The following is a 19,858-nucleotide window of genomic DNA, read 5'->3' as shown; positions in this document are numbered from 1 at the left end:
CCTGATGTCAGTCCACGAAGCAATTTAGAGCTTCGCTGTGGTCGCCAGCGAATACGCTAGGGCACTATGCAATATAATTACAGAGCCTTGAAAATCAAAAATCATACGCAAGAGATGCGTAAAATTTGCTGGAATGCCGATGGCACCTCACCTGCTCCCTGTCCAAGGACTAAGAGGGGGGCGGGGTTTAATACAGGATTCGGGGAATCTTTCGTGATTGAGGACAGTACTAGGAACACGTCCTACTTCTACGAGTGATACAACACGACTCAGAGAGAGAGAGAGAGAGAGAGAGAGCACAGAAAATGACGCAGAACCAATAAAAGATGCAAGTATACAATACAATTAAATGAGAGGTCAATGGAAAATGTAAAGTTACAGGGATACAACGAAGTTCAAATTGATACAAGGAGTTGCAAATGTACAGTGGACTAGGCAGATATACAAATACAATGAAATATGTAGAGAAAACAAAATATGTAAAGATACAGAGAGATACAATGAACATCTAGAGATGCTTATACGAATTACAGACACAAAGAGAGATGTAGAGATACAGAGAATGATATAGACGTAGAATGAAAGATGTAGAGAAACAGAGAATTGTAGAGAGATAGAGAGAGAGAAAGAGATGTAGGAACACATAGAGACGTGTTTGGATAGAGAAAGTGAGAAAGAAAATTGGAAGAAAAGGAAAGAGAGGGTTAAGAAGAGTAGTCCTTTTTCCATGTCCAGAACTTTTTTTTCATTCGTTTACCCTTATCAAGAAAAAAAACGTGCCTAAATAAATACTGTATATTATGAAATAATTTTTTCAATAAATATAGGAAACATCAGTGAGAAACATGGTCATCAAATGTTAAGTCATCATCCCCATGTTTCTCGATACTGCCTCCATGGTTCTGTACTACACGAGCATGTGGATTTTCTGTTGATATATGCGTTGGTAGAGTGTCTCTACAAATGACGGCTATATATGATTGGTATTTTTATTATTAATGGAATAATTCTAATGGGATTTCTCGATCGGTTTCGGCTATTGATTTTTCTTACTCTTTACCCTTTCACGACATGTAGATTTAAACTTGTGATATTTTGTGTTTTTTTTTTTACGTTACATTTTACGAAAGAAGAAACTTTGGCCATGAGACTTTCGTCAACAGACGTCGCGCTATCAGTGTAAGATATAAGCTTGCATTCTCATTCATACGTTTTCTTGCATTTGTCTATGTGGAGTTTATTGAAACCTTTGCTTGGTGAGTGTTTTTGCCTAAATGTTCTTTATTTTTGTTTTGTAGCATTTCTCTTTTCCTTGGGAAGTAGGGACATATATATAAAAGGATCAGACTTATACTTCAAGTAATATCATTTGTGTACAGGCCTTATTGCCATTTCTCGCTTCCTTCTTCCCTTAAATGAAACCACTGGAAGAAACACAATTATTTGATTCAAAGAAAATGTACATACAGATATTAGACGATTGTTGATTGCTTTAGCGAAAATATCTGATAACTGTTAATCAACGGTGATATCTTTGACAGATAAGAAATAAAGGATATGAAATCATCATCTATATTTATCCTATATCATCATTGATTGCAAATAACAGGATTTTATTCTTGATTTGTCGAAGAATCGGATTTTTTTTTCTAAAAAAAAACAAAATGTCTCCTAGAATATATTTGGTCAATGATTATGCAGAACCCAAAGAATTAAAGATATAATATGTAGGCATGTATATTATTTAATTGGAAATGGAGTAAGTGAGCTATATCTTTCCTTTAGAGGAAGTATACTTTGAGAAGAGACCTTTGTGTTGCAACATGCAAATGATCGCCAATGAAGTCTGGTCAGACCTCTGCTTGGTGAATTTCACTGCCTGAGCATTATGGTTGAAGAGAGAATCAAAGCGTTGGGTTATCATATAGGTCATTTGGTCGAATGGAAATGGCTTAAAATCTACGAAGGATAATAACAACCACAACAATAATGATACTTTATTGAAGAAAACTGCATTATACAAGTGGTCACATTCAGTTTGAATAATTTGCGTATAGGCTTTTCTACCATTCGTCCTTCCCTTTTGTTTTAAATAAAATCAGTAAAAAACGCAATCACAATATATTTCCTGAGGAAGTAAAATTATAATAACGATAAATCATTAACAACACACAAGCAAATCAGTTGTTAGAGAGAAGCGGCTGATGATGAAAAGCGACTTGAGTGATTTCTTCAGTTAGCTCTCCGTAGAACAACTTGATGGAAGTTGCACACAATCATCAGACTCAATGGTGCATTATTTTCGTGCGTTCATTCTTTCGAGACCTATTACTGGTTAGCCTCGTATAGAATGTTTTGTTATACCCATTTTTCTCGGGTTAGTCTTTACAGATTTGACATCCTTTGCTGCAGTTTTCCCCAAACGGACTCGACAACTATAGTTGTTGCGTGCTTCACCGAAAATGTCAGACTGATTCCATTCAACCGTGTTGCCTCTGCCAGATAAGATATAAAAGGACCTTCGTCATACCTGAATACGACCACGCTGTCTCCAACTGCCGCTTACCAAGTCTTTGAGTTTATTCATTGTTGATGGAGTATGAGTTAGCATGAAAATGTAAAAAAAGAAAAGCAAATCAAACAATGCATAACTTTATACCGAAGACCATGAAGTAAAAAGAGTTAGTTTCTCTCCAAATAATACGTGGGTGAAAATATTTCAGTTTGCAAGAGTTTCCCACGCACTGAATTAATGAAAACGAACTCTTCTAAGTAAGAATTCAGTTAAAGTTTGTTTTGCTTTTGCTTACTTTGGCGGAAGCTTAAGAATATCACTTCACTTTTGAGAAAAAAAACTTATCCCTCTTATGGTATTCAATTTTAAAAGATTTGTCTTTCTTTCAAAGAAAGAAGAAAGAAATCGTGTAAAGACGTTGACCAATCTACGTACACTTCATTCGTGGTGTATCTGACTTTTTTTTCTTTCTTTTTTTTCAGGAGGTTAATCCGAATAAATAAATGGAGAAGAGCTTCCGTTCAGCGACAGTAAAGAAATATGATATGGAAAAAAACTGAAAATTAATCATAAATTCAGAGGGGAAATTGTGTCAGAAAGCGTTTCTTCATTCCCGAAACGGATCGCCAGTTAATACGCCTTGTTAAAGATAGGAGAAATGCCGCAGCACAGGCATTGTAGTTCAGTTCAGTTCAGTTCAAGAAATTTGCGAAGACGTCGCTTTGACCGGACGATATGGACGAGGCGGCCCGGCCTCTGCCACCAATAAATGCTGACTCATCTGGGCTTTGTTCCCCCAAGGACAGTCAATCGGTGATGAAACGAACTGCGTTTGGAGCTTGCAGACCCCCGCAATAAGGAACCGCCTTGTCGTGGCGCGGGGGCTTGAACTCCTTCCTCGGAAGAGCCCGTTCTAGAATTGGCCAGTCTCTCCCTCCCGTTGAGGTGGCCTTCTAGCGGTTGATTCTCCGAGGAAGGACGACTAAGCGTTCCTAGGTGCTGATCTAGTAGGTGGGATCACACACCCCCCCCCCCTGGTCCTCCCCCCAGGGGGGCACACACCTGCCCACGTGTTTGCCGTGCGTGGCGCCCCTGTGCGCTGGGAGACGGGAGTCCTGGAGGTTGAGCGATGCCGTGTATGAGTACGCCCTGCGGCTAGCAACACGCCTCTTTGGTCCTCTATTCCAGCAAGACGGGTGGCCTGATCTTGGCTCGATTAGGTCAATCGGCTGGTCTCTCTTTTGAGCTAGGCAAGGGTCAAGCAGCTCCTGTCTTGCAGGCAATCGCATGTATTTGCGAATGCCATCAATGCGAGGCAGGGGTTGCGTATACCCTCCCACCACCCTGTGGCTTCTGAGCATGGTCTCAGTGCACAGCTTCCCCTTGTTGGATTCCGTGGTGGGTGGGGGCGTGGGAGGATGAATTGAACGCTTATATCTATGGCATCTTACAATAAAAAAAATCCTGACTGACCCCCACGTTGACGAACCTGGAACGAAGATGACCAAGGCTGTCACCTTGGAACCTTTTAAGGTCCTTGGTGACAAAAGTAAAAAGTTGGGAAAGGCTCTGGCGTCGGTTCAGAGAAAGCCTACCCAAGAGCCTCGGGCTGGACCCTCCAAACCAGCCCTTGGCACTGACAAGTCTCTGGCGTCGGTTCAGAAGACGAGTCAAAGTAAAAATGGAAGCCAGACAGGACCCTCCAACCCTGCTGGCCCCACTGCCAAAATTCCGGCGTCGGTTCGGAAGGCAGGTATTAAGCGTCCTCGGCCGGCTACAGACTCGGAGGGCGAGTCTGTAGCCCCGAGTCGGTTCCCCCAGTTTAGGGTTCCCCCTAAACCGGAAGGATTCGACAACGCTTATCAGATGGTACGGGCTCTGGAAACCCAGAGACAGTGCCGTCTGACGATTAGAATTGCCAAAGACAAAGGCATGATAATCATTCCTAAGGACCAGTCCACTCTCACCTTCCTCCAGGAGACTGACAAGCTCCAGGACGGACGGAAGGTGAGTTTGGCGGCCCTGACTTCTGATGAGAGGAGGTCCAAGATGGTGCTTCTTGGCTTCCCTCAGATGTATGACCTTGAGGTCATCATTGCCCATCCCAAGGTGGTGGGAGCTTCCCGACTTTCCAAAGGGAAGCACCCAACCAGGCAAGTCCTGGTCACCTTGAAGGGAGCCCCAGTTGCGTCCTTGGACCTTGGTAATTGGGGCTCCTACAACCTCAGGACGTATGTCCCTGATCCGCTCCGTTGCTTCACGTGTCAGAAGTACGGACACCACCAGGCCACTTGCTCTGCAAAGCCGAAGTGTGGTGTCTGTAGTCAGGCACACAGCACGGAGGTGTGCCTCAAAGCACACAAGGAGGGCAAGCGGGACACTACTGCCAAGTGTCCCAACTGCCACAAAAAGCACCATGCCTGGAGCCTCGGATGTTCCGTCAGGAAGGAAGAGGCTCTACGGCGACAAGAGGTCGTTGAAAAACGACCGGACTTTGTTCCTGCCCCTCCAGGCACTTACGTCTGGGGGCAGAACAAAGGGGTAAGGGCTCCCCCCCGTTGACTGCTGCACTGAAGAAAATAATCATTGGACTTTTGGGGTCTGGGGCAAAGTAATTAAATCAAATCTTAAATGCAACACGCAAACTAACTAACTTCTAGAGCCGTCATTTGTACTGACACTCCATCAGGCATGCAAAGTTTGGCTGATAAAAAGCATTAGTTTCTGATGATGCTGATTGGCTGGTGAATGCGCTGCCAGGCGTAGGGCGAATTATGGGAAAAACTGTCTAAAATTTCATTTCACGCATCACACTCTCGAAACAACACCAGCAGAAAATCCATATACTCGTGTGGTACAGTACCATGGAGGCATTATCGAGAGACATGGGGATAATGACTTAATATTTGATAACCATGTACCCCACTAACAGATCTTTTATAAAGATTATTTCAAAATATACAATATTTGTTTAAGTACATTTTTCTGAAAAATCGTAAACGAATAAAAAAGTAAAGAGAACCACTCTTCTTAACCCTCATTTTATTTCTCTTCGAAATTTCTTTTAATCTCACTTTCTCTATCTAAATACGTCTCATTGTGTTCTTACATCTCTCTATCTCTACAATTCTCTTTATCTGGACATCATTCATTCAACTTTTACATCTCTCTCTGTATCTCTACATCTCTCTTTGCCTCTGTAATTCGTCTAAACATCTCTACATTCTGTTGTATTTCTGAAACTTTTCATCTTCCGATGTGCCCATGTATCTCTACAGCCTTCATTTTACCCCTGCATCATTCTGCATCATTACAAAAGCCATGGCACTTGTCGAGAGACGTCGGGCTATCAATTTAAGATATAATTTTGCATTCTCATTCATGCTTTTCCTTGAATTTGTCTCTGTGAAATTCGAGAAACCTCTGCTTGGTGAGTGTTTTTGCCTATATGTTTTTTTTTTTTTCAGCATTCCTTTTCTTTTTTCTCGGTAAGTAGGGGCAGATCAATAGATAAAAAACAAATGTAAAAGGATCAGACTTATATTTCAATTGAAATGATTTGTGTATAGGCTTTATTGCCATTTCTCGCTCCCTTTTTCTTTGAAATGAAACATTTGGAGGACACACAATTATTTAATTCATGGAAAAAGGTACAAATATCAGTCATTGGAGAGGGGCGGCTGACCATGAATTCCGACGAAAATTATTACTTCAGCTGACTTCTGACTTGCTCGAATCGCTCCGGTGAAGAATATCACAAACGATCATCATATTCACTGGTGCATTTTCCTCGCGTTCACAGTACTGCTTGTTGACTGCCTTACCGAAAACATTTGAATGCTGTTGATCAACCGTGGTATCTTTGACAGATAAGATATAAAAGATAAAAGCGTTGGTTTATCATAATAGTCATTTGGTCGAATGAAAACGGCTAAAAATCTACAAAGGATAATATCCACCAAAACAATAATAATAGACATGTATATACTTTATTGATGAAAACCTCATTATACAAGTGGTCAGATTATCATTTATATTCATCCTTCATCACACTTTATAACAGACATGATTTGCTGCTTCTCAGCAAATCCTGATTTCATTCATGATTTATAAAATAGTTAGCGAGAGTTCCCCTCGTATTGCATCGTTGAAAAAGGAACACTTTAAACAGGAACTCATGAAGATAAATTGTGCCACTCTTCCATGAAAATTTTGGTGGACGTTTAAAAATAGCAATGCCCTTTTAAAAAGCCCTTATCTCTTTCGACATTCCATTTATGATTTTTTTCTCTTCCATTTTATCTTCATGCCTTGTTGTCTAGACAATCGAAGCAGCGGATCTTGTTATATTTTTCTAAAATAAAACAAAATGTCTCCTAAAATTTATTTGGTCAGTGATTATACAAGATCCAAATAATTAGAGATATAGGAAGTCGGCATGTATATTATTTATTTGGAAATGGGGCAAGTGAGTTATATATTTCATTTTGAGGAAATATATTCTTAGAAGAATCCTTTGCATTGCAACATGTCTGTTCAGACCTCTGCTTGGTGAATTTCACTGCCTGCGAATTATGCTTGAAGAAAAAATCAAAGCGTTGGGTTACCATGGTAGTAATTTTGTCGAATGAAAATGGCTTAAAATCTACAAAGGATAATAACCACACAACAATAATACTAGCCAAGTATATACTTTATTGAAAAGAAAAAAAAAAAATTATACAAGTTGTCAGATTCAGTTAGAATAATTTGTGTATAGGCTTTTTTGCCATTTGTCTTTTTGAGTTTAAATAAAATCAGTGAAAGAAACACAATAACAATCCATTTCCTTAGGCAGTGAAATAATAATGATAAATTATTAAGAACAAACAAGCAAATCAGTTGTTAGAGAGACGCGGCTGACGATGAAAAGCGACTTGAGTGATTTCTTCAGTTAGCTCTCCGTAGAACAACTTGATGGAAGTTGCACACAATCATCAGACTCAATGGTGCATTATTTTCGTGCGTTCATTCTTTCGTGACCTATTACTGGTTAGCCTCGTATAGAATGTTTTCTTATACCCATTTTTCTCGGGTAAGTCTTTACAGATTTGACATCCTTTGCTGCACTGCTTCACCGAAAATGTCAGACTGCTTCCATTCAACCGTGTTATCTTTGGTAGATAAGATATAAAAGGACCTTCGTCACACTTGAATTCGAGATTTTTAATTGTTAATGGAGTATGAATTAGCATGAAAACATTAAAGAAAAAATCAAACAGCGCATAACTCTATGCCGAGGACCATGAAGTAAAAAGAGAGTTAGTTTCTCTCCAAAGAATATGTGGGTGAAAATATTTCAGTTTGCGAGAGTTTCCCACGCACTGAATCATTGAAAACGAACTCTTCTAAATAAGAATTCAGAGAAAGTTTGCTTCGTTTGTTGCTTACTTTGGCGGAAGCTTAAGAATATCACTTCACTTTTAAGAAAACCCTATCCCTCTTTCGGTATTCAATTTTAAGAGATTTTTCCTTTTCTATTTGACCAGATAATTTTCGAATGTATTTTTTCTATCGCTTCGCCCGACTTCCATGCAACTGAAGCATTGGAATTTTACTTAGATATTAAATAATGAATATAAATATAAATAACACACTGAATCATTAAAAACAAGAATTCAGTGAAAGTTTGCTGTTTTTCTCTCGCATTCTTACTTTGGTGGAAGCTTAAGAATATCACTCCACTTGGAAGAAAATCTTATCCCTCTTTCGGTATTCAATTTTAATAGATTTTTCCTTTTTTACCAAATCATTTTCGAATGTAATGAACCATCTGAATATAAATTGTTTTAGATTGTAGTTTTTGGTTATCATGTAGACTCTGAAGCATTAGAAATGTTAGAAATGGGTGTGAATAACATTAATTTCGAAATGGATTGAGGTATATCTCACTTTTATTTAGAATATATCAATTTTAGAAAAAATAAATTTATTTAATTTTGTAAATATTCGTTAGTAATGGGCGTGATGTCTCAACAAAAAAAACAACATGAAAACCATGAGGACCATGAGGAAAAGAGACAATTGGTTTCTCTCCAAATATAACGTGTGTGAAAATATTTCAGTTTGCAAGTTCCCCACACACTGAATCATTAAAAACAAGAATTCAGTGAAAGTTTGCTGTTTCTCTCTCGCATGCTTACTTTGGTGGAAGCTTAAGAATATCACTCCACTTTGATGGAAATCTTATCCCTCTTTCGGTATTCAATTTTAAGAGATTTTCCCTTTTTTACCATATAGCCTTTTCGAATGTAAATACAACTGAACCACCTGAATATAAATTGTTTTAGATTGTAGTTTTTAGTTATCTGAAGCATTAGAAATGTTAGAAATGGGTGTGAATAACATTAATTTCGAAATGGATTGAGATACATCTCACTTTTATTTAGAATATATAATTTTTTATAAAAAATAACCTTATTTAATTTTGTGAATATTCGTTAGTAATGGGCGTGATGTCTCCGGTGAGCGTTGCGACTCCGTTGAACGAGGATTGAGACGGAATGCCTGAGCGTGCCTTCGTGCAACAGGTGACAGGTGTAGAGTCCAGCGGAACTGCCAGAAAAGTCGTGGAAGACGAGGTAGGAGTGAGGCACGTGGTCGCTAGCCAGTGTGAACATGGGAGAATCGGCCCTCCATCTAGGAATCGGCTTTCCTCTGTTGTCTGTCCAGAGTACTTGGTATTGGTACAGTGGGTATGTGGCACGTATGGAGGCTCGGCAGAAGAGGAACGTGTCTTCCATGAGGCTGATCTCGGCATGTGTTCCGTTGACGATGAGAGCTTGATCCATGGTAAATAATGATGGCACAAGTTGCACTGCAAGAACGAGAGTCAGGAGTGTGGCTTTCATTATTGAGAGCTTGAGGGTTGGGAAGCTAATGGCAGAGGATGAATGAATATTGCCTCCTTTTATACATGCGTCTCCCGTCAACATCAATATCATTTACCTTCTCAATAGCAACAATGCTTTTCTGTGAAAAATCTTTCTCAACGCTTTTAGAAATGTGCGTTCTTCTTCTCAGTGGACATGGATTATAACTTCTTTCCTTTCTCTCTTCTATAAGAGAGGTGTCAGTTTCTTTTTAATTGCCTCCACTTTACTGTTTCGAAATGCAAGTTTCTCCAATGGGCGTGTTTTTTCTTTCTTCTTCTTTCTTTTTTGGGTCCTATCTAACATAGTATATTATAAAAAAAACTGTGTATGATATAATTTAAAGGATATCATTTGAAGGATATTTTATGTGATCTGTTCGTTTCAGGTAAAATCCGGGAACGTTGACATGAGGCCTTTCATGCGGTGCGCCTCGCCCGGGCCCAAAACCCTCAGGGTGAATCGCTTCGCTACGCCGTGCAACTCTCAGCTGATTATCGTAAGCAAACTACCCTTCCATGGCGGACACCACAGACGACGAGAGTTTCTACCGCCGCTCAACTGTGCCATGGCGCTCGCTGGACACACCAAATATTTCCGAAATGCCATAAAATGGCCCTTTGTACAGTCCACATCTCAGTCCTTTTGGAGTCGCATACAATCAATGCTGATTTCGGGATTTATTTTCTGCCTTCGTTTCTGAATGAATATGGAAAAACACATTGTGTGAAGCATTTTATTTATTTATTTGTCTCTCTCTCTCTGCCTCTATCTATCTATCTATCTCCATATATAAGCATGATTCCAATGTTTCTATTGTCTTGAAGATCAGACGAGACGATCGAAAACTTTGCATTTGAAAATGATATGGCAAGAAAATACATCTAAAAATCGAATATTGAAAGATGATGTTTTCTTAGAATTAAAGTGAAATTCTAAAGCGTCCCCCAAAGTCAGCATGAGAATAAGGCAGTAAAGTAACTTGTAGTCGAAGTTGAGAAACCTGGTTTGAAATGCTCCCCAAGAGCAGTCAGTCGGCGATAAAATCTTGAATAAAATTTTAGATACAGAACAGAAATTAACTAAATAGCTATCATTTGTAGAGACACTATCAACGCTTACAAAGTTTGGCTGATAAGAGCATTAGTTCCTAGAGGTACTGATTGGCTGGTGAAATTGACTGGTGAATTGTGGGAAAAACTGTCTAAAATCTCATTTCACAAATCACGCTCTCGAAACAGCACCAGGAGAAAATCCACATGCTCGTGTAGTTCAGTACCATGGAGGTATTGAGAGACAGGGGATGATGGCTTAACATTTGATGGCCATGTTTCACATTGATAGATCTCTTTAAGAAGTATTTCACAATATACAGTATTTGAGTAAATTATTATCAAGGATAAAGGACCACTCTGCTTAACCCTCCCTTTTCTTTTTTTCCAATTTTATTTCTCAATTTCTCTATTTAAACACGCCTCTTTGCATTTCTACATTTCTTTCTCTCTCTCCTTGACTGGACATCTCTAATACTACTTATATCTCTCTCCGAACCTCTACATCTCTCTTTGTCTTTGTAATTCGTATAAGCATCTTCACATTTTGTTGTATTTCTGAATCTTTGCATCTTCCGATGTGCCCATGTATCTCTACAGCCTTCGTTTTACCCCTGCATCATTCTGCATCACTGCAAAAGCCATGAAACTTTGTTGATAGACGTTGTGCTATTAACCTAAGATATGATCTTGCATTCTCATTCATAGTTTTTCTTGTATTTGTTTCTGCGAAGTTAGTTTACTGAAACCTCGCATTTGTGAGTGATTTACCTAAATGTTCCTTATTTTTGTTTATGTAGCAGTTGTTGTATATATACATATATATATATATATATATATATATATATATATATATATATATATATATGTGTGTATATATATATATATATATATATATATATATATATATATATATATATATATATATATATATATATATATATGTGTGTGTGTGTGTGTGTGTGTATGTGTATATATATTTTTTTTTTGGGGGGGGGGAGGGGGGGGAAATACAATTCACAAAAAACATAAGAGAAACACAATTATTTAATTTATGAAAGAAAGTACACAGAAATCAGTCGTTAGAGAGGGGTGGCTGACCATGAACTCCGGCGAGAGTGATCACTTCAGCTGACTTCATTAGATTCAACGTTGCATTTTCCCTGCGTCCACAGTACCAGTTGTTGACTGCTTTGCCGAAAACATTTGATTACTGATAATCAACCGTAGTATCTTTGACAGAAGATATAAAAGATAAAAGCGTTGGTTTATCATAATAGCCATTTGGTCGAATGAAAACGGCTAAAAATCTACAAAGGATGATATCCAGCAAAGCAATAATAATAGACATGTATATACTTTATTGATGAAAATCTCATTATACAAGTGGTCAGGAACTCATGATGATAAATTGTGACACTCTTCCATGAATATTTTGGTGGACCTCATCTCTTTCGACATTCCATTTATGATTTTTCTTCTTCCATCTTTTCTTGCCATCTTATTTTCGTAAAATCGTCGATCGTCATGCCTGGTTGTCTAGACAATCGAAGCACCGGATTTTTTTTCTTTCTTTAATAAAACAACTGTCATCTAGAACGTATTTGGTCGGTGATTATACAAGATCGAAAGAATTAGAGATATAATATGTAGGCATGTATATTAGTTATTTGGAAATGAGGTGAGCTATATCTTTTCTTTCGAGGAAGTATGCTTTTAGAAGAATCCATTGTGGTGCAGCCAATGAAGTCTGTTCAGACCTCTGCTTGGTGAATATCACTGCCTGGAAATTATGGTTGAAGAGAAAATCAAAGCGTTGGGTTATCACAATAGTCATTTGGTCGAATGAAAATGACTTAAAACCTACGAAGGATAATAACCACACAATAAGAATTGCCAAGTATATACTTTATTGAAGAAACCCATTATACAACTGGTCAGATTCATTTAGAATAATTTGTGTACAGGTTTTTCTACCATTTATCCATCCCTTTTGCTTTAAATAAAATCAGTAAAAGAAACACAATCATAATCTATTTCCTGAGGAAGTAAAATTATAATAATAATAAATTGTTAAGAAAACACAAGCAAATCAGTTGTTAGAGAGACGCGGCTGACGATGAATAGCGACTTGAGTGATTTCTTCAGTTAGCTCTCCGTAGAACAACTTGATGGAAGTTGCACACAATCATCAGACTCAATGGTGCATTATTTTCCTGCGTTCATTCTTTCGAGAATTATTACTGGTTAGCCTCGTATAGAATATTTTCTTACATCCATTTTTCTCGGGTTAGTCTTCACAGATTTTACATCCTTTGCTGCAGTTTTCCCCAAACGGACTCCACAATAATAGTTGTTCTCTGCTTCACCGAAAATGTCAGACTGATTCCATTCAATCGTGTTGCCTCTGCCAGATAAGATATAAAAGGACCTTCGTCGTACTTGAATACGAACACGCTATCTCCAACTGCCGCTTAGCAAGTCTTTGAGTTTATTAATTGTTGATGGAATATGAATCAGCATGAAAATGTGTAAAATAGAAGCAAGTAATCTATAACTTTATACTGAGGACCATGAAGTAAAAAGAGAGTTGGTTTTTCTTCAAATAATACGTGGGTGAAAATATTTCAGTTTGCGAGAGTTTCCCACGCAATGAATCATTCTATTGTCTTGAAGATCGAAAAGTCTGCATTCGAGAATAATATGGTAAGAGAAGAGAAGTCTAAAAATCGAATCTCGAAAGAGAGGTGAGGTTTTCTTAAAAGTAAAAAACCATTCCAACCCAGATACAGAGTGAAATCAACATCTTTACATGATTTAATTCTTCTTTTAAAACCCTATAAAAGAAGGATGAAATCATGTTCAGATGTTGACCAAGCTACGTACACTTCATTCGTGGTGTATCTGACATTTTATTTCTATTTTTTTTTTTTTTTTTCAGGTTATTCCGAATAAATGAATGGAGATGGGCTTCCGTTCAGCGAGAGTCAAGAAATATAAAATGGAAAAAAATGAAAATTTGTATCAATTCAGTGAGGAAATTGTGTCAGAAAGCGTTTCTTCATTCCCGAATTTGATGCATTGCTAAAGACAGGAGAAATGCCGCAGTACAGGAACTTGTCGGTTAGAAGTCTGGTTTGTAGTTCAGTTCAGTTCAAGAAATTTGCGAAGACGTCGCTTTGCCCGGACGATATGGACGAGGCGGCCTGGCCTCTGTCACCTGTAAGTGCTGACTCATCTGGGGTTTGTAATGTTCCCCAAAGGACAGTCAATCGGTGGTAAAACGAACTGCGTTATGGAGCTTATTACTGGTTAGCCTCGTTTAGAATGTTTTGTTATACCCATTTTTCTCGGGTTAGTCTTTACAGATTTGACATCCTTTGCTGCAGTTTTCCTCACACGGACTCCACAGTAATAGTTGTTACCTGCTTCACCGAAATTGTCAGACTGATTCCATTCAACCGTGTTGTCTCTGCTAGATAAGATATAAAAGGACCTTCGTCATACATGAACGCAATCACACTGTCTCCCACTGCCGGTTAGCAAATCTTTGAGCTCCTTCATTCTTAATGGAGTATGAATCAGTAAGAAAATCATGAAAACCATGAGGACCATGAAGTAAAGAGACAATTGGTTTCTCTTCAAATAATACGTGGGTGAAAATGTTTCAGTTTGCAAGAGTTCCCCACACACTGAATCATTAAAAACAAGAATTCAGTGAAAGTTTGCTGTTTTTCTCTCGCATGCTTAGTTTAGGGGAAGCTTAAGAAAATCACTCCACTTTCAAGAAAATCTTATCCCTCTTTCGCTATTCAATTTTAAGAGATTTTTCCTTTTTAACCATAGCATTTTGGAATGTAAATACAACTGAACCATCTGAACATAAATTGTTTTGGATTGTAGTTTTTGGTTATCATGTAGACTCTGAAGCATTAGAAATGTCAGAAATGGGTGTGAATAACATTCATTTCGAAATGGAGTGAGATATATCTCACTTTTATTTAGAATACATACATTTTAGAAAAAATAACCTTATTTAATTTAGTAAATATTCGTTAGTAATCGGCGTGATGTCTCCGGTGAGCGTTGCGACTCCGTTGAACGAGGATTGAGACGGAATGCCTGAGCGTGCCTTCGTGCAACAGGTGACAGGTGTAGAGTCCAGCGGAACTGCCAGAAAAGTCGTGGAAGACGAGGTAGGAGTGAGGCACGTGGTCGCTAGCCAGTGTGAACATGGGAGAATCGGCTTTCCTCTGTTGTCTGTCCAGAGTACTTGGTATTGGTACAGTGGGTATGTGGCACGTATGGAGGCTCGGCAGAAGAGGAACGTGTCTTCCATGAGGCTGATCTCGGCATGTGTTCCGTTGACGATGAGAGCTTGATCCATGGTTGATAATGATGGCACAAGTTGCGCTGCAACAACGAGAGTCAGGAGTGTGGCTTTCATTATTGAGAGCTTGAGGGTTGGGAAGCTAATGGCAGAGGATGAATGAATATTGCCTCCTTTTATACATGCGTCTCCCGTCAACATCAATATCATCTACCTTCTCAATGGCAACAATGCTTTGTTTTTCCAATGGGCATGTTTTTTTTTTTTTTTTTTTTTTTTTGTCCTATCTTACACATAGTAAATGATATAAACACAGAGACTGTGTATATCATTATTTAAAGGACATTTTATGTGATCATTGATCATGGATAAGACTATTCGTTAAGGTAAAATCCGGGAACGTTGACATGAGGCCTTTCATGCGGTGCGCCTCGCCCGGGCCCAAAACCCTCAGGGTGATACGTGGGTGAAAATATTTCAGTTTGTAAGAGTTCCCCACACACTGAATCATTAAAAACAAGAGTCAGTGAAAGTTTGCTGTTTTTCTCTCGCATGCTTAGTTTGGGGGAAGCTTAAGAAAATCACTCCACTTGGAAGAAAATCTTATCCCTCTTTCGCTATTCAATTTTAATAGATTTTTCCTTTTTTACCAAATCATTTTCGAATATAAATACAACTGAACCATCTGAATACAAATTGTTTTAGATTGTAGTTTTTGGTTATCATGTAGACTCTGAAGCATTAGAAATGTTAGAAATGGGTGTGAATAAGATTCATTTCAAAACGGAGTGAGATATATCTCACTTTTATTTAGAATATATAAATCTTAGAAAAAAAAAATAATTTAATTTAATTTTGTGAATATTCGTTAGTAATCGGCGTGATGTCTCCGGTGAGCGTTGCGACTCCGTTGAACGAGGATTGAGACGGAATGCCTGAGCGTGCCTTCGTGCAACAGGTGACAGGTGTAGAGTCCAGCGGAACTGCCAGAAAAGTCGTGGAAGACGAGGTAGGAGTGAGGCACGTGGTCGCTAGCCAGTGTGAACATGGGAGAATCGGCTTTCCTCTGTTGTCTGTCCAGAGTACTTGGTATTGGTACAGTGGGTATGTGGCACGTATGGAGGCTCGGCAGAAGAGGAACGTGTCTTCCATGAGGCTGATCTCGGCATGTGTTCCGTTGACGATGAGAGCTTGATCCATGGTTGATAATGATGGCACAAGTTGCGCTGCAACAACGAGAGTCAGGAGTGTGGCTTTCATTATTGAGAGCTTGAGGGTTGGGAAGCTAATGGCAGAGGATGAATGAATATTGCCTCCTTTTATACATGCGTCTCCCGTTAACATCAATATCATTTACCTTCTCAATAGCAACAATGCTTTTCTGTGAAAAATCTTTCTCAACGCTTTTAGAAATGTGCGTTCTTCTTCTCAGTGGACATGGATTATAACTTCTTTCCTTTCTCTCTTCTATAAGAGAGTTGTCATTTTCTTTTTAATTGCCTCCACTTTACTGTTTCGAAATGCAAGTTTCTCCAATGGGCGTGTTTTTTTCTTCTTCTTCTTTCTTTTTTTGGGTCCTATCTAACATAGTAAATTATAAAAAAAAACTGTGTATGATATAATTTAAAGGATATCATTTGAAGGATATTTTATGTGATCTGTTCGTTTCAGGTAAAATCCGGGAACGTTGACATGAGGCCTTTCATGCGGTGCGCCTCGCCCGCGCCCAAAACCCTCAGGGTGAATCGCTTCGCTACGCCGCGCCGTGCAACTCTCAGCTGATTATCGTAAGCAAACTGCCCTTCCATGGCAGTTTTCTACCCTTTTCTACCGCCGCTCAACTGTGCCATGGCGCTCGCTGGACACACCAGATATTTCCGAAATGCCATAAAATGGCCCTTTGCACAGTCCACATCTCAGTCCTTTTGGAGTCGCATACAATCAATGCTGATTTCGGGATTTATTTTATGCCTTCGTTTCTGAATGAATATGGAAAAACACATTTTGTGAAGCATTTTATTTATTTATTTGTCTCTCTCTCTCTTCCTCTATCTATCTATCTATCTCTATATATAAGCATGATTCCAATGCTTCTATTGTCTTGAAGATCAGACGAGACGATCGAAAACTTTGCATTCGAAAATGATATGGCAAGAAAATACATCTAAAAATCGAATATCGAGAGATAATGTTTTCTTAAAAGTAAAGTGAAATTCTAAAGCGTCCGCCAAAGTCAGCATGGATGAGAATAAGGCAGTAAAGTAACTTGTAGTCGAAGTTGAGAAACCTGGTTTGAAATGCTCCCCAAGAGCAGTCAGTCGGCGATAAAATCTCGAATAAAATCTTAGATACAGAACAGAAATTAACTAAATAGCTATCATTTGTAGAGACACTATCAACGCTTACAAAGTTTGGCTGATAAGAGTACTAGTTCCTAGAGGTACTGATTGGCTGGTGAAATTGGCTGGTGAATTGTGGGAAAAACTGTCTAAAATCTCATTTCACAAATCACGCTCTCGAAACAACACCAGGAGAAAATCCACATGCTCGTGTAGTTCAGTACCATGGAGGTATTGAGAGACGGGTTGATGGCTTAACATTTGATGGCCATGTTTCACACTGACAGATCTCTTTAAGAAGTATTTCACAATATACAGTATTCGAATAAATTATAATCAAGGATAAAGGACCACTCTGCTTAACCCTCCCTTTTCTTTTTTTCCAATTTTATTTCTCACTTTCTCTATTTAAACACGCCTCTTTGCATTTCTACATTTCTTTCTCTCTCTCCTTGACTGGACATCTCTAATACTACTTATATCTCTCTCTGAACCTCTACATCTCTCTTTGTCTTTGTAATTCGTATAAACATCTTCACATTTTGTTGTATTTCTGAATCTTTGCATCTTCCGATGTGCCCATGTATCTCTACAGCCTTCGTTTTACCCCTGCAGCATTCTGCATCATTTCAAAAGCCATGAAACTTTGTTGATAGACGTTGTGCTATTAACTTAAGATATGATCTTGCATTCTCATTCATAGTTTTTCTTGTATTTGTTTCTGCGAAGTTAGTTTACTGAAATGTCGCATTTGTGAGTGATTGGCCTAAATGTTCCTTATTTTTGTTTATGTAGCAGTTGTTGCATATATATATATATATATATATATATATATATATATATATATATATATATATATATATATATATATATATATATATAGATATATATATATATACATATATATATGTATATATATATATATATATATATATATATATATATATATATATATATATATATATATATACGTGTGTGTGTGTGTGTGTGTATATATATATATTTTTTTTTATTTATTTTTTTTGGGGGGGGAGGGGGTAGGGGAGAGAATTACAATTCACAAAAAAACATAAGAGAAACACAATTATTTAATTTATGAAAGAAAGACACAGAAATCAGTCGGTTAGAGAGGGGTGGCTGACCATGAACTCCGGCGAGAGTGATCACTTCAGCTGACTTCATTAGATTCAACGTTGCATTTTCCCTGCGTCCACAGTACCAGTTGTTGACTGCTTTGCCGAAAACATTTGATTACTGATAATCAACCGTGGTATCTTTGACAGAAGATATAAAAGATAAATGCGTTGGTTTATCATAATAGTCATTTGGTCGAATGAAAACGGTTAAAAATCTACAAAGGATGATATCTACCAAAGCAATAATAATAGACATGTATATACTTTATTGATGAAAATCTCATTATACAAGTGGTCAGGAACTCATGAAGTTAAATTGTGCCACTCTTCCATGAACATTTTGGTGGACGTTAAAAATAACAATGCCCTTTTAAGAAAACCTCATCTCTTTCGACATTCCATTTATGATTTTTCTTCTTCCATCTTTTCTTGCCATCTTATTTTCGTAAAATCGTCGATCGTCATGCCTGGTTGTCTAGACAATCGAAGCAACGGATTTTTTTTCTCTCTTTAATAAAACAACTGTCATCTAGAACGTATTTGGTCAGTGATTATACAAGATCGAAAGAATTAGAGATATAATATGTAGGCATGTATATTAGTTATTTGGAAATGAAGTGAGCTATATCTTTTCTTTCGAGGAAGTATGCTTTTAGAAGAATCCATTGTGGTGCAGCATGGAAGTAATCGCCAATGAAGTCTGTTCAGACCTCTGCTTGGTGAATATCACTGCCTGAAAATTATGGTTGAAGAGAAAATCAAAGCATTGGGTTATCAGAATAGTCATTTGGTCGAATGAAAATGGATTAAAACCTACGAAGGATAATAACTACACAACAATAAGAATAGCCAAGTATATATTTTATTGAAGAAACCCATTATATAAGTGGTCAGATTCAGTTAGAATAATTTGTGTACAGTTTTTTCTATCATTTATCCATCCCTTTTGGATTTAAATAAAATCAGTAATAGAAACACAATCATAATCTATTTTCTGAGGAAGTAAAATGATAATAATGATAAATTATTAAGAACACACAAGCAAATAAGCTAGAGAGACGCGGCTGATGAAGAATCGCGACTTGAGTGATTTCGTTTGTTAGGTCTCCGTAGAACTTTATGGAAGTTGCACACAATCATCAGACTCAATGGTGCATTATTATCCTGTGTTCATTCTTTCGAGACCTATTACTGGTTAGCCTCGTATAGAATGTTTTCTTATACCCAGTTTTCTCGGGTCAGTCTTTATAGATTTTATATTGTAGTGGGTTCGTGGGGCACTCACCCTCCTACAGGAGCTGTAGAGGAGCCTTCTGCAGCAGGAAGGCGTGGAAGGGCAAGAGGGAAAACCGGGCCGGCACAAGGGCAACTGACAGACTACTAATTCTTTACTTTACGTTTATTCATCGAGGACAAGCTACTACATGTATAAAACAAGGTATCACAGAACAGGCATGTAGTAGAATAAAAAACTTACTTTAAAACAAGAACACTCGAGAAAAACACACTCCTGCCCAACCCAAGCACACAACCTTCCGCCTTGAAACCTCCTCCACAACTCGAAGATGGCGGTCT

Source organism: Penaeus japonicus, unplaced genomic scaffold (assembly GCF_977035675.1).
Source record: "Penaeus japonicus unplaced genomic scaffold, GWHDUDI00000001_assembly GWHDUDI00000033, whole genome shotgun sequence".
In the NCBI taxonomy this organism is placed as follows: domain Eukaryota; kingdom Metazoa; phylum Arthropoda; class Malacostraca; order Decapoda; family Penaeidae; genus Penaeus; species Penaeus japonicus.
The sequence above is the reverse complement of the archived record's forward strand: the minus strand, read 5'-3'. Positions refer to the sequence as shown.